At 37.6% G+C, this 14,951-nt stretch overlaps 1 protein-coding gene and 1 long non-coding RNA gene across 2 annotated transcripts in view; one reads left to right on the top strand and one right to left on the bottom strand.

Moving 5' to 3' along the window:
- Positions 1-14,951, bottom strand: part of MID1 (midline 1) — a 236,795-nt gene that overhangs the window by 175,434 nt on the left and 46,410 nt on the right. The gene's annotated exons all lie outside the window — the stretch shown is intronic.
- The window catches only part of LOC135293492 (uncharacterized), a 31,663-nt gene continuing 22,995 nt past the window's right edge, over positions 6,284-14,951 (top strand). Inside the window, exon 1 of the long non-coding RNA XR_010355607.1 lies at positions 6,284-6,392. This is a non-coding gene — a long non-coding RNA (uncharacterized LOC135293492). The remainder of the gene's footprint in view (positions 6,393-14,951) is intronic.

Below are 14,951 nucleotides of genomic sequence, written 5' to 3'. Positions count from 1 at the left end.
GACTTTTGTAACCCCTTTAGCATATAAAGACAAACATCTGCTAAAAAATTCTTAGGCTTGGAGCCTCAGACTGTTAAGTCTTTTGGAGGAGACACATGTATTTTCCCTGTAGTTCAGAGGTTTGCAGCACAGCTGGAATTCCAACTATTGAATATTAGTACAGTGAAAACATATACACAATTATTTAAATAGTGATGTTCTTGTCCATTTTTCCAAAACAAAGAGAAATTAATAGAGCTAACTAGGGTATATTTAGGAAGGGGGGGAGAAGAAAGGAGTAAAGAGGGGTACAGACATATGGTATAAATAGCTTATGGGAAACTGCCCTGCAAACTGCTGCAAACACAAGCATCATCAATGCCTTACAGTTAATCAGACCCCATACAAGAAATCTACTTATACAAACAAGAATTTGTAGTACTGAGCTGGAACATAAGCACTGTTGTAGATTTAATCCCTCATTAAAGATTCCTCCCAGGAATTATCATCATATTCATATGACAAGAAAAAATAACATATGACTTTATCTGGACATTATCCAATAATGTATGCAAGAAAAGTAGTAGAATATTAGGTGTGAGAAATGCCTGAGTTAATACCATGCACTGCTCTTGCTGTGAGAAAATGTGGGATTTTTTTTTCTTTTCTACAAAATAGTGTAAAATAAACCTTTTACAATCCAGGACAAATTTCGGAGTATATATTGAATGGCAGAGGATTCAGAAAGCAATAATATGGCCTAGAACTGAAATAAGAAGGAGAGAAACTTGAAAAGGCAGCTTTGCAAGGCTGGAGCACCCACTTTCCTGTTTGAGTACACTGGGAGCTCTCATTCCACAAGTGTTGTGTTTCTGTAACATCTCAGCAGCATCTCCATCCCTCTCTCAGAGGCCACTTCACCCTCAGTGCCCCAGCTCAGACCTGTATGTTGAGGAGGAGGATGGCATACCTGGTGGTCAAACATAAGGGAAACCTCTGACCATTGCAAAAGGGAGCTTCAAGCTGAATCACCAAGCACAAGTAACCACAGCAAATTATTTTTGACAACATATAAACTTCAAGGGCACTTTCCTTTACATCTCATATTCAGATTTATGCAGTCAAATTACCTAAAATTTAACACAATTTGGGTTTTAAGCTCTTATAACATTTTATGTTATTCTTCTGCTCAGGCTGCTCTAACCATTCTGTTTTTCCTCTCTAATGATGTATTTCCCTTCTGCATCTATTTTGTGGTTTTTAATTTGACTGACTAATCCTCTCTCTCTTATAGCAGCTTACTGGTGCAATTCAACATAATCAAAGTAGTCAGAAATTTTATTATAGTCTGCCATGTGTTTCCTTCCACCTAAAGGAACTCCACTAAAGAATAAGTTTAATTATGAACAGCATAAACTTGTGCTAAGGTCAAACCTAACTTGAATTAATGGACAACAACTGAAAAATGGACTGTCCAAAGTTTATTGTCTGTAGTGAAGAGAAAAATGTCATGAAAAAGAGTATAACATCTGCAGCACCAGGCAAACACCATTCTCTCTTGTACCAGCTGTGGATGATGCAGTGAGCTGGCAGGTACTTATGTAACAGCTATTTTCAAAAAAAACCCAAATCCCTCTTGTGCGTGTATGATCCTGCACTTCTAAAACGCCCCCGGAGCAGGTTTGAGAGTTTCTGCATAGCTGTTTGTGGAGCCAGCAGCCTTGGCTCGCGTGCAAATGGACCTGCCTGTGAAACTGCGGGGGATCAGCCGCACAGGAGCAAAGGAAGCGTTTCCACCTCCAAACGCGATGTCAGGAGGATACCTGCCCAGGCAGCGCCTGCAGCTCCCGCGCTGAATTCGGAAGAGGAGAGGCTCCCTCCTATGGCTGAACCGCGCAAAGCTGAGCTCCACCGCGAGCACGGATGCTTCAGGCACAAAGTCGAGAAAGAAAAAAAGAAAACTATAAAATATCTCTATTACATATGTGAGGCACATGGAAACGGAAATCCAGAAATCCATATCTTGCAGGCACACAAAAAAAAAGTTATAATGATGTAGTAATAATAATGACATAAATCTGAATTTTCTAGCTAAACACCTCACACTTTTAAAAATATTTTTATGCTTTTGTAATATTTTAATAGCTAAAATAGCATGGCAGTCGGAGAATGGACACCTTTGTGGAATAAATGTGATCTAGAGAATAATAATGAAGATACATTGTATAAAACAACAAATGTGCCTAACATTTTTTCAAACCCTTTAGGCATGTATGAAGCACAACACCAGGAACAAGTAATCTATGTGATTGGATCCCTACTTATGATCTATTCTTAGCTTTTTTTTTTTTTTTTCTTACACTGGAAAGCCAAGGTTCTGATACTACAAACTTGGAATTTGTAGTTACTGGACTGGAATTACTGGAATTACTGGACTGAATGGTTCAGAAGCACAGGTTTACTTATCTAAAGAAATAGCAGTTGTGTCCTGAGACCAATAATGCCACTTGCCTAAAGAACATAACCATGCCAACGAGAGGGGAAAAATGTTTAAGACAATATTCAGTTATTCGTTTTTGACTTGAAACAGGTTGTGGTTTTTAAATTTCCTTTATTACAATTACAGCAAGTAAACTCTTTCACCAACTCTCTCTGGGCAGCTCAGCTTACGTTCAAGCCTACCAGACCTAAAATGAGCTGTCACGAGTTCTTGGTTTCCATTGTTTTTATGGCAATACTAAAAGAGAAATAAAAATCGTGAATAGCATGCTTGGAGAAATAACATTAATTCCTCTAAATTAATAATGCATTGTTTTACAGCTAAAAAAAAGGCACAGTGGATAAAAATTTTTTCCTTTAATTTGTTTCCCATATTAAGAGGCACTAATCTTGGTTTTTCATTTTTTCCATTTCAGTCTCAATACATGTGAGTGTAAAAGAGTATGTGACCAAGTACAATAAACAACCTCTTGACTGCTAAAATTTTATTGTGGTATACTCAGCACCTGCACTAGCACACTTTTCATTAATGGACTACAGTAAATGTTTATACAACTACCAAGAGAGTTTATTAATGTGAACAAAAATTCTAGCAGATAGATCATCCTTTGCAGCAATTAACCTCTACAATAAAATGCAGTCTGACATATACACAGTTCTCTGAGGCACCTTAGATTAATGAAAGGGGGATATAAAATCAACCCTGATCCTGTGGTAAGAAATCCCTTTTGTCCTACACACCAGCTTTTTTTGTAGAGCTTAAACTATTACAGCTTTTATGAAAAATAAAAAGGACAGGTTTAATTTTCAAATGAATAATCAATTTTTCTGCAAGAGAACCTAATATTCTCTCAGGTCTCTGCATGTGAGTGGAAATTGAAGGATATCTGGGAAAAGCTACACAGAGATGCTCTAAGACACAGTAACTCCAAGAAGTAATTTGCTGTATAGAAACCTCAATATCTGGAATGTACCAGATTTCAGGTCTTTCATTCTGTCTTTCCCACCTTCTCTTATTCAAGGATGTGGAGGACAAAGGAATCTAATCCTCAGACTGTAAATGTCTTCTGAATGAAATTCAGTTTGAGCTGTTAAGTATCATGGACACTAGAACAGAAGGAAGTAACAACACTGCAAGTATTGTACCCTGGGAATGTCCCATTTTTCTGTAATGCAGCCATTTGATTTGTTTTCCATGTGATGAAGTAAAGGAAATTATATTGAAAGTTGCCTGAAGCAACTTTAGTCTAAAATATGCAAAATGTGTTGGTTTTCAGTTGTGTGCCATTTCAACCCACATGGTCACCTCTTGCTGGCACTAACTCAACAACAAGATGTGGCATCTCTCATTCATACAAATAGTCCTGAATTAAACAAGGGTACTGGAAGGAATCTAGGTTAATCACACATGGAACTTCCCAATTCCATGTATAACCTTTACTAGCTAATTCAGACATCCCTGGTGTTTTTTTCTGATGATGATGATGACATTATTTTATTCCCATGCACACACGGACTTACTACATGTACATATGTACATATGCATACACATATATGTGCAACCATATCACAGAAATTACACTAGAAATCACTATAGAAAAAGCATATCATTATATATATTTTTTTTTTAATTGCCACGGAAGCTTGACAGCATTCTTCTATTTTTCTCTCCTCAAGATTTCACAGAGCTTTTAGAACAAGTGAAGTCTTGAATATGCACCTTATTTGAATAAGAATGGGGGTGAATGTACTCTTTGGCAGCAGCAGTGCCTCCAAAGACAAATGTTGTCTCCTATTACCGATTTTCTTGCCGAAAGCCAAGCCCTGAGCCTTGCACTCAGGCTGGAATCTGCTGAGCCCATTTCAGCTGGGCTGGCAGGGGTCTTGCTCTCCAAGGGAGGAGGTCAGTCCCGTGGCCTGGAGCAGAGGGCAGGGGGCTGCAGGGTGACCCCCAGCCCAGACATTGTGCTCAGGGGCTGGAAGGCAGCTCCTCTCATGCAGGATCACGCAGTGGACCCGCCCGACGCGTCTGGCAGACAGAGGTCACCTTCCATCGTGGGGGTTCATTCACACAGGCAAATCTCCTCCTCTGCATGTTTCTATCATTTGAATAGCAACTGTGACAACAAGAATGGTTCCCTGGAGACATTTGGGGTACTGATGAACTCATTTTCAAAGAGCATTGGGAAAAGAGATAGAATTGTGGGTGTCTTACCATTAATAGAAGGCTAAATCACACAACATGTGATGCTCCTTACAAGTAAAAGCAGCGTGTAGCAGTATAAAGGATATTGTGGAGAGAAAGACTAAGAAAGACTAGGTATTAATACACATTTTAAAGTTTGCACTTCGTCTCTATTGCTATTGTGTGCTTTCACTGTGACCTTGGATAATCCTGATCTCGCTGTTCTTTCCTTACCTGTCCTTATAGTGGAGTTTTTGTTCCCTCAAAAGATAAGCATTGTTAAGAAAAAGCCATTAAGCTTTAAGGGATATCCAGCTATGCTGTGGAGGAGAATCATAAGCTTTTCAGTCTGTAAATAAAAGATATATATAATAGAAGATTACCCTACAAAGTCTATATCTTGCAGATATCCCTTGATTTTTAGTTGCTCTTGTTCTTGTTCTATTTGAACTATTTAAAGAAAATAATCATGAAGCTACCAGCTCTATTATTGGCATCTTAAAAAATAAATTGCTGGGTAGAGCTGTTTCCACTCTTTAGAATTATTTAGCATTTTTATTTTCCCACCAGGGAAGTTAACCATATCTTTCAGAAATTATTTATACACCAGTAGTCAGGAAAGTATCAAAAAAAGCTGCTCATTGCCGTTTTCCTTTTACTGCTGATCTTTTCATAGAATGAATAGAAATAACCATAAATTAGAAGAGAAATTTATAGCATATAGTATCTAGCACAGTATGAAGTATCCAATCATTTTGCCTACACACAATTCCATTTCTAAACAACTCACTTAAAATTAGTAATATACTGAAAAGTATTCAACAAATCATGCTGGCTTCAGAGAGAAAGGTGATGTGTTGGACACCCAGGAGCTGCACTGATGGAGTAACCCAGCATTGCCCAGTTCTCAGCAGTATCCCAGAGCCAGATGTGCCAGCTGTTTCTCCCTATTCACTGGCCCAGTACTGGCTGCTTCTTAGCAGACATCACACACCATTTGTAGTACTACAAAGAAAAATCTGTGAGTGAACAGACACTCTGAGGACATCCCCAAGAGCCAGCAGATCAAACATCACCTAGAGAAAAAGCTGCTGGAAGCCTTGTTGTTGCATTCAGTGGGGACAGCACCACATTCTCTGCCAAAGCAGGCATACACTGCCTTTACCAACGCTGCTCCTGCACACACACACATCCTGAAGCAGCAGTAGAGAGGGTATTCAGCAGTTCTGGTGTCCAACCAGTTGCTGATCAGCACTGTGAAAACCTGCAGGGTTCATAGTTACCTGCAGTATGAGTTACAGTGCTATTTCTGATTCATATCACAATTAGCTCTAGGCCTTCTTAGCCTTCAACCCTGTAAGAGACTTAAAAATCCTACTTGTCTTAAACAGTATTAGGATCACTGAAGGATTTGCCCTCTATGGCAAACTATAAAAAAGCTACAAAAGCCCACCCCCCACCCCAAATATGCCTCCAGGATTTCTGGAATTTGGACTTTGAGTTAAGCCACCTGACAGAACCTTGAGATAAGATAAACATTGTACTATTGTCCAATTATCTCAGGTCTAAGGAGAAGTAAACAAGGCTCATTTACTGAGGTCAGGTTTTCACACTCCTTCCCTGCCAGTCAAGGGGGAGGAGGATTTTTTGAGTGAGTGATGGTGAAAGCTCTGGTCCACATATGACAGAAGAAGTGACACCAACCACCAGAGGCTGCAGGCTGGGCTGAGTAAGTAGACCTGAGGAGACGGGATGGTGCTTTTTATCATGTGAATTTTTTTCCCTGACACAAACTGCCCCAGCTGTAAAACTTCCCCACCCCAGGAAGGTCACATTCACACAACACATTTATGTGAGAGGTAGCTGCCATGGCTTAGAAAGGATCAACTATCAAAGATTCTCCAAGTGCCCCCAGACTCATTCCTGAGGCCTTCCACCAGAGAACTGTGTGTGATCCACAAACATTGTGACACATCCAGTCTTGCAAAAGGCAGTGTAAATTTTCCCTGGCCCCTGCAGGGGTGGTGCTTGGGTGTACCCACATATACCTGAGCACATATTAACCCACTGGACTCTGTGTTTTGGGGGACCCCCATGACCAAGAAAACCAGAAGAAGAGGACCAATGGGGTGCCACTGGATCCACAGGCATGGTGACTATCTTTCTACTCTGTCTGTCACTCTCTTTCTTTGCCCTCTCTCTCTCTTTTTCCTATTTTTCTATTGCTCTACTTCACATTTACTGTTAAATAAGGTCCATATTAATGATTTCAGCATAAGATCTCCTTTGCACGTTAATTTGCACCGAGGCATCTCTCACTAATCATAGTAATCAGATCATGAAAAATTCCCAACATATGCACAACTTAAGTGAAAAAAGTATAGCCTACTCTTTCCCACCACCCCTTAAGAGCCAACACCTCCATGAGCATGGAATATGTGTTAGGTCAGAATTTCCAATGAACCTGTACCAATGAACCTTTTGTACAACCTTTTGAAGTTGTACACTGCAGTAGTAGTTTGGGTTAAAAAATGCAAGACTGTAAATTCCTAGATATTCTGTTTTAGTCTGTGAAAGAGCCATCTACTAAGCTTGTACAGTGTCTAAAATATTGTGCTTTTCAAGTACAATATAATATACAAATAATATCATATAATGCAGCATAATATTATGAATAATAAGACAAAGCACTAGAGTTAGAGCCAAAATTGACATTTAGGTGAGTAAAGTAACAAGAGATTTATGGGTTTACATCCTCCTCTTTCACAAGAAAGCCATCTGTGGACAGGGATATACCTACTATTTTTATTAGATTTGCGTCACTGACAGTGACTACAAAGAAAAAAGAGGCAGGAAATGCAATTCATACTCTCAGCAGATATATCTAATGATGCTATATGAAGCATGGGTGATCTGTGGTGCTGAGAGGGATATTAGTGTGCAATGTCTGCTTTTCCCAAAGCATTGGCAGTTGCTCAAGTGGAAAAAAAATAGGTTTTTCAACAAGGGCAAATCATCTATGTGCATATAGTGGCTCTGGTACACAGAAATAATCAGGAATTTGGGATATTAAATACTCTTCATCAGGAAATTATTGTTTCAAAAGGTTTATTCAAAAAGACAAATATTTAATGAAGATATCTAGCTTGCAGTTTGGAATCTGAATCTCCATATCTGAAATGACTGTCATAAGGACAAGCTATTTTGAGGTTTTTTTACCCTTTCTGGGGAACAGCCTAAAAATACTTTTTTTTATTTTTTTTTTTTTTTTATCTCAGAAGATTTTAATGGGATGAGAAAATTGTTTCCTGCCCAGCTCTCATGGTGAGTGGCTGGCAAATGATAGCAACACACAGAATGCAAACAGCTGGATTCAATCACTGCACTTAGTAGGTCTATGAAATGGGATTGTGGATGCACCAGGTACTCTAAGAACCAGTAAAGAGAGTTCTTGCAGACAGGACAGGCATCTGGCAGTAACAGAGTTCTGAGACTATCGGGGAACATGGCACATCACACACCCATTTGATGAATCAATTAATCACACCGTAATTAAAATAGATGTGTAATGACCTGTGCTTTGCTGTCTTTGGAGGTGAGTATTCAGATACCAGAAGACATAGCAAATTCTTGAACTGCCTTACTGAGATACTGGTACTTGAAGCCAAAGTCACACCTTTCTAAAAATACAAATATGTGTTTCCCCAGTAAAGCTACCTTTAGGAGGAACATTGCCTAACGTGTCACTCACACACCATTCGGTGGAAAAATCACTCCATGTAAAAGAAGACATCTTCTAGAGAAAGATGTACAGATCCAAACTCAAAAGAAATGCATTTTTACCCTCCAGTCCTCTTGTCTTCCAAAATTCATTATTTTTAGTATAATGTATATCTATCCCACCACATTACTGATTTAATGGTTTGGATAAGTGTTTTCACATCACCATATAATAGAACGACATTTTCAAAGTGATGTTTTATTATTCTTTTACTGATGGTGCTATCAGACGAAAGATCAAGAAGTGGATGAAACTTAAAAAATAAACATGTTACAAATCTTTGCAATTGTCAGCTTTGCTAAGTCACATACACATAAATTGAAATTTTATAGACATGGGAAAAGTTGTGTTAGCTGAAGGGGATTTGTAAGCTTACTTAAATAACAGGTTTTATATCATCAGTCAGGTTCCAACAAAAATATGTAACTTAAATTTGAAAAAGAGAACTTAAGGAACTTAAGAACTTAAGGAAATCTACTTTTTCATGTAGTTTATGGTTAAGCAAGTAGCTTTCATGGTAGCTTATGGTTAAGCAAGAGGTTAGTCTAGATTGGCTTCTAGACTTCTTCCAACCTGAATTTTGCTATGATCTTATCAACTGGCTTTTTTAAGTTTAAAGCCTCTGAAAAGAATAAACTAGTAATTTGACTCCTATAATTATTTTTAATTAAGAAAACAAAAGGAATATAAAAAGGCAGAGTAATTTCAACAGCACTAACATGTAACACAACCATACAGCCTGTATTGCTGCATCTCTCAGGTAACTGGGCAACTCACCCCAGCAGCAGGAGCTGGGTGTGCCTGTGTTGAGATCCATAGGGATTGTTACAAGGGCCTCTCACAGTCACCCCTTCTGCCACAACTAAAGACCCCCTCTGATCCCAAGTTTTTAAACAAATGTTATAATTGGAGCAAAGGTGGAAATCCATTTGTAGTCTAGGGAATGTGTTATCAGGATATGTTGCTGCAGGTTTGAATGAGCCAAATCGACCTTTAGAACAGATTTCCTAATGTAGACAGGATTTTATAAGAATGGACTAGACACACTTGTTTATACTTAAAGGTGAAGAATTAAGGCCTAAGAATATTAATTAATAAAAAAATTAACAATATTACACTGAATGAAAAAGGCTTTATAATTATGAAATAATAATTTCCTGTTTGAATAAATAATTTCCTGTTTGACTATGTAATGACATATAATGAAGACTGAAGCTAAAATGCAGTAGTGTTTTTTCTGCAAGCATTATAGAGAAAGATTTTTGAAGAAGCTTAACAGAAAACAGTACTGAAAAAGCAGGAAAGTAATGTTTCAATCGGAGAGGCTTCTTACAGCTTCTTTATGCAAGCTTGTCTTCTCATAGTTTCTCTCCTACATTCAGGTAAAGTGTATGGTATGAAGAAAAAGAACAAAAAATTGTTAACAGAATCCTATCAGTCCTTGTTTAATTTGTGTGTGTGTGTGTGTGTGTGTGTGTGTGTGTGTATAAAATAAAACAGCATGATGATGTTATAGATCCAGCAGAATTTGATTTCAACAAAAGCTGAACAAAGCATAAACAGGACACAGGGAATCTACTGAACTGCTGTCCTGCACAGTCACTAATCCCCACCAGGAGTCCCATGCTTTTTATCTATACCTCACCTGAAACATATTTTGCTCTTCTGCTGCCTCATACCTCCTTTTGCTAGATAAAGTGGAATAAGGAAAAACAATGAAAAAATTGAGAGGGCATGCTGGAGATTTGGAGATACAGAATGATCTCTCTGACAAATCTGCTCATAATGGATGAAAATGCAGTCCAAATGACTTACAGAGTCTGCTTCCTCACAAACATATTCAGTGTGTTTCCCACACTTCACATGAATCCACCATGCATTGTTTAAGGTGAATTGTTTTATTACCTTTATCTGTGCATGGTAATTACATCTGATGTTTTGCATTTAACTCCTTCCTTAAACAGCATTTTTGTGTGACTTTAGAGAACAGATGTACATTGCAGGAAGTAATTCAGCAATTCAGAGAATTATTCAATTGTTCAATTCAGAGAAATGTTTACTCTCATTCCAGAGAATGTGAGTAACTAAAGCTAGAAGTATATGCATGATAGACTGCTCTTGAAATGAGTTTTGCCACTGTTTTAATTACTACATTTTTTACTCATAAATTAATTACTTCATTTACCTGTCTAAAGTAATAAGCATACCACAGAAGGTGATCTGATTAATACTCGACACTAATGAATTAAAAATATGTTGGACTCATTTCTAAAAGCTCCAGTCATGAGAGAATCATCATTTTGCTGAATGTTAAGATATATGCAGAGAGCAGCATCCCTGCCCCATGCTATAACATCATGCATATGTATTAAAGTTAAAAATATAATAAACAAGAAAGGAGAATAAAGGGAAATATAGTTTGTCTAAACAGATTATGATGTCTGTATTAGTACAAAGTGTCAATGACCTCTCTCTATTGCTAACACACTAAACATCTTTCCTGTACTTCCTGGAAGATGGGAGAACAGTGATTCTGTATCTAGTTTTTATAACACATAACTTCAAATAAGCTATTGAATGGCTGCACTGCAAATTTCAAACATCTGCATCTCCACTCCATTCACAAATTTACCCAGGTCTTCAAACATATTCATACATGAAAGACTGTATTCCTTTAAAGTTCACAGTTCAAGGCAAGTTTTTGGCACATGAATGTAAAAAAAATCCAAAAGAAACCAAATAGAAATGAAAAATATGTTTTACAATAGCAGCTCAGAAAAGAAGACCATGCCTTTGATTATGAAATTCAAATTAGATACCTAGCAGTCTTGAATTGTGATCCTACCAATAATATCCACAGAGCAGAGCGTACAGTGTGAGTAAACTATGTGTCAGAATAACCTTCAAGGAGCACTGAAAAGAGAGAACATTGCAGAATAGCAAAGCACCATTATTATTTCTCCAATTTTACAGCAAATTACAGGTATTTATGGAGCTCAGCACTCCAAAATAAAGCATGCAAGACTTGAAAACAATGTTGAAATGCAGAACTAGGGGATACCTACATGATTCTCTAACCCCTCCTGACTACTTAAATTTTCTTAACTGCAAAGAAAGACTATGATCTCCTTTAATTTCTTACTCAATCTTCTACAGATGAACTGTACTCTAAAAGTAGACTCTAGAGTTGGTTCTGAGGATTTGAACAGTATTTATCTATTAAAAATATTTAAAGTATAGGACTTTTAGAACTTCAACCGAGAAACACCTGTTAGTATCTAGAAAGATGATAGTATTGAAGAATAAAAGTTCTAGTGTTTCACTGGGAGCCAGAAGACATACCTTTAATAAATAACTATAACAGTCTAGAAGTAGTTACTCAAAAGTAAAAATAACAAAATAATTCAAGTAAAAAAGAAAGTCTGCATGGCCTATTGAGCTATCTTTTACAGATTTCATTGCTCTCACGAGCAATGATTCATTAAAAGTCTAACTGATAGCCACTGTCTGTAGGACCTCTTGTCTTAACAAAATACCTCCTACCTTTTAAAAATGCATAGAATTAAGACTTAAAATGAAACAGCTGTTGTCAGATCATGGAACCACAGAATCAATCAGGGTGGAAAAGACCTCCAAGATTGAGTCCAATCTTTGACCAACCACCATGTCAACTACATCACGGCACAGACTGCCACATCCAGTCATTTCTTGACCACCTCCAGGTGACTCCACCACCTCCCTGGGCAGCCCATTCCAATACCTAACCTGTCAGTGAAGAAATTTCTCCTGATGTCCAATCTGAACCTCCTCTGGCACAGCTTGAGACTGTGTCCTCTTGTCCTGTCACTGGTTGCTTGGGAGAGGAGGACAACCCTCAGCTGTCTGTAACCTCACGGGTGGTTGTACAGAGTGATAAGGTCTTTCCTGAGCTTCCTTTTCTCCAGGCTAAACAATTCCAGCTCCCTCAGCCATTCCTTGTATGAGTCACTCTCTAGACCCTTCAGCAGCTTCATTGCTCTTCTTTGGATGTATCAGACACATCCTGAACAAACAATGGTGAAATATGACTAAGAAAACAAATGCACACAAACAAGAGAAGACATTTAAAGTACTCTCTCTTAACAAAGACTTTTAATCTGAGGCATTATTCTGAAGTATCCTATAACATTGTGTGAACCAACCGAAAATATGAGGAGAGGAGAAATAATCAAGGATACAAGCTAGTACAAAACTGGTTTTTCTGTAAAGGAAAATTTGTGGTCCAGGCACATGACTTGTAGCCAGGAAATCTGACTTTTATTCTCCCAGAATAAAAGAACTCCCAGATTCTTTGCCCCTTTCAAAAAAGCCCTTCCAAAAGCTGCAAATGCAGAAATAAATTAGAAACGACAAAAGGATGGTGATGGAAAAAAAACCAACCAAAACAAAACTGGCAATGTTAATCCAAATTCTTTGGTACTCCAAATTCCATTGTGGATACTTGGTTAAAGCAGCTTGTTCCCTGGCAGTCATGGCTTTCTCATCTAACTCATGGCCTCTGAATGTGCTGGCTGTGTGCCACAAGCCCCTGCACACCAGCAGGTACCCCAGAACCACACACACAGGGGTGTGTAAATATGCAGACAGACAGACATGTGGAAAAAGTGGGCAACAGCAGTAGGTACTTGAAACTGTGTACAAAATTGTTCCTTTCTTAAGATGATTTTACGAAGGAGTGATGACTTTCACTAAGGCTATAATCAGATTTTGCACATCTGTGCAGCAAATCAGCCATGGCAATAACTCCAGACTATCTGCCACAACCCAAGTTTGAGACTAGCTGCTGTGGGAAAGGCTCCTCTCCAATTTTAACCAGAAATTCTGTTTCAGCCTTGGTTTTTCCAGATTAATTTGTGAAACGAATTCCTTTTTAGCATGATATAGTTACACCAGTAGGCATTTACCAGAGAGAATACTTTGAAAATGCCCTGGATGCCAACAGTTATGAGGTGAGAGCAGAACTCCTGGAGAGTCACAGCTATTCATAATTGAAATTTGTTTTAAAATTCTGAGTATTAAATGGCTTAGCACATTTTTGTATGAACCTGCATCTTGTGAAGAAAATACAAAATATTTAGTGCCAAATGTGATGTCAAATCCCCTGTGTGAAAATAGATATTTTAAAGTTTTTTTTTCTTTGCTCTTCTACTAGATGACCTTTTATTCACTTAATCTTAGAAATCTTTCTAATTCTCAAAGCAGTGCTAGAAGTTATTAAGTTTCATTTCCTGAGCATTTAAGAACTAAATTTTATTTAAATTCTAATGGAATAATTTCAAGTTGTGATAAATAATCTCAACAATCTCTTATTTTAATCTACTGAATTTCCTTTTTTTTTTTTGGCTGAGCTGAGAGGGTCATAAGGAAGATATATTCAATTCAGTGTTTCCACCATGAACCAGGAAGAGTTGACAAAGACAGAAACACAAATAAAGAAAAGGCTGCTCCTTTCCAGCTCTCCAGCTGTCAGGACAGTAAATTTAGGATTACAGGGCTAAGTACTGTATCTTATTGAAGAAGTTGCTTTTGTAACCACTTCAGATAAAAAATCCGCAAAGGAATGTATTCAACAGCATTTATGAACTTGGGTTTCAGTAAAATTAATAAATATTCTTCATTTTAGAAATCAAACAGTTGCAGTGAACAGTCTTGCCTGTACTAAAATGAAATATGTGTAAGTAATCCATGAATTTCAGCCCCGTATTTCCATAAACTGTTCAGATCCATGGTAAGGCCTGCACACAGATGCAAGCAAACACCACCTCTCTGAAGATAAACATGAAAGGTCTGTGATATTATAGTTTAATGGCCTTTGAAAATTAAGTAGAATAAACATCTTTTGTGGTTGGTTAAAGAGATGCCATTTGGGCAAGATTCCTTTGGCCAAGAGAAAAGAATAAAAAGCAAAAATTAGGGAAAAGTGGTCAATTTTCTTAAAAATAGGTTATATCTGAATATATAACACTACACTAAATGAGAAGGAAAAAAATATTACTGTAATGCCAAAATTTCCAGTGTAGTCTTCTGTCACATGAAGTGTGCTTATTCAGAGTGTGTACTACTCTGAAATTATTAAAGCAAGAATGATAACAACCCCACAGAACTCCCAAGGAAAGGGTTAAGAAAAAAGAATAGGAAATATTTTATTCTTTAAAATCTTCTAAATAACTACAAATTAAATATACATTCCATACTGAACCAGCCATAAGCTACCAGAGAACCACGTTGGTCACAGCTTATGTTTTCCATGCTTCAAAGCACGCAGCTTACTAAAACATGAAAAAGCTGAGTGGAGCATCAGATCACCATTTCACTTTAAACCAAGTGAGAGAGAATAATTCTCTGGCACAAATGATCTTGATTTATGCACATTGTAGTGTTTGTTCTCTCTGTATGAGAACTGGAAGCCACATGATCATTTGCACTGAACTAAGTATTCCTCAAATTTTTTTTTTCTTCAAAAATATT

The sequence above is a fragment of the Passer domesticus genome, chromosome 2 (assembly GCF_036417665.1).
Source record: "Passer domesticus isolate bPasDom1 chromosome 2, bPasDom1.hap1, whole genome shotgun sequence".
NCBI classification, from domain to species: Eukaryota; Metazoa; Chordata; class Aves; order Passeriformes; family Passeridae; genus Passer; species Passer domesticus.
Note: the sequence above shows the minus strand (reverse complement) of the source record. Positions and strands in the feature narration are given on the sequence as shown.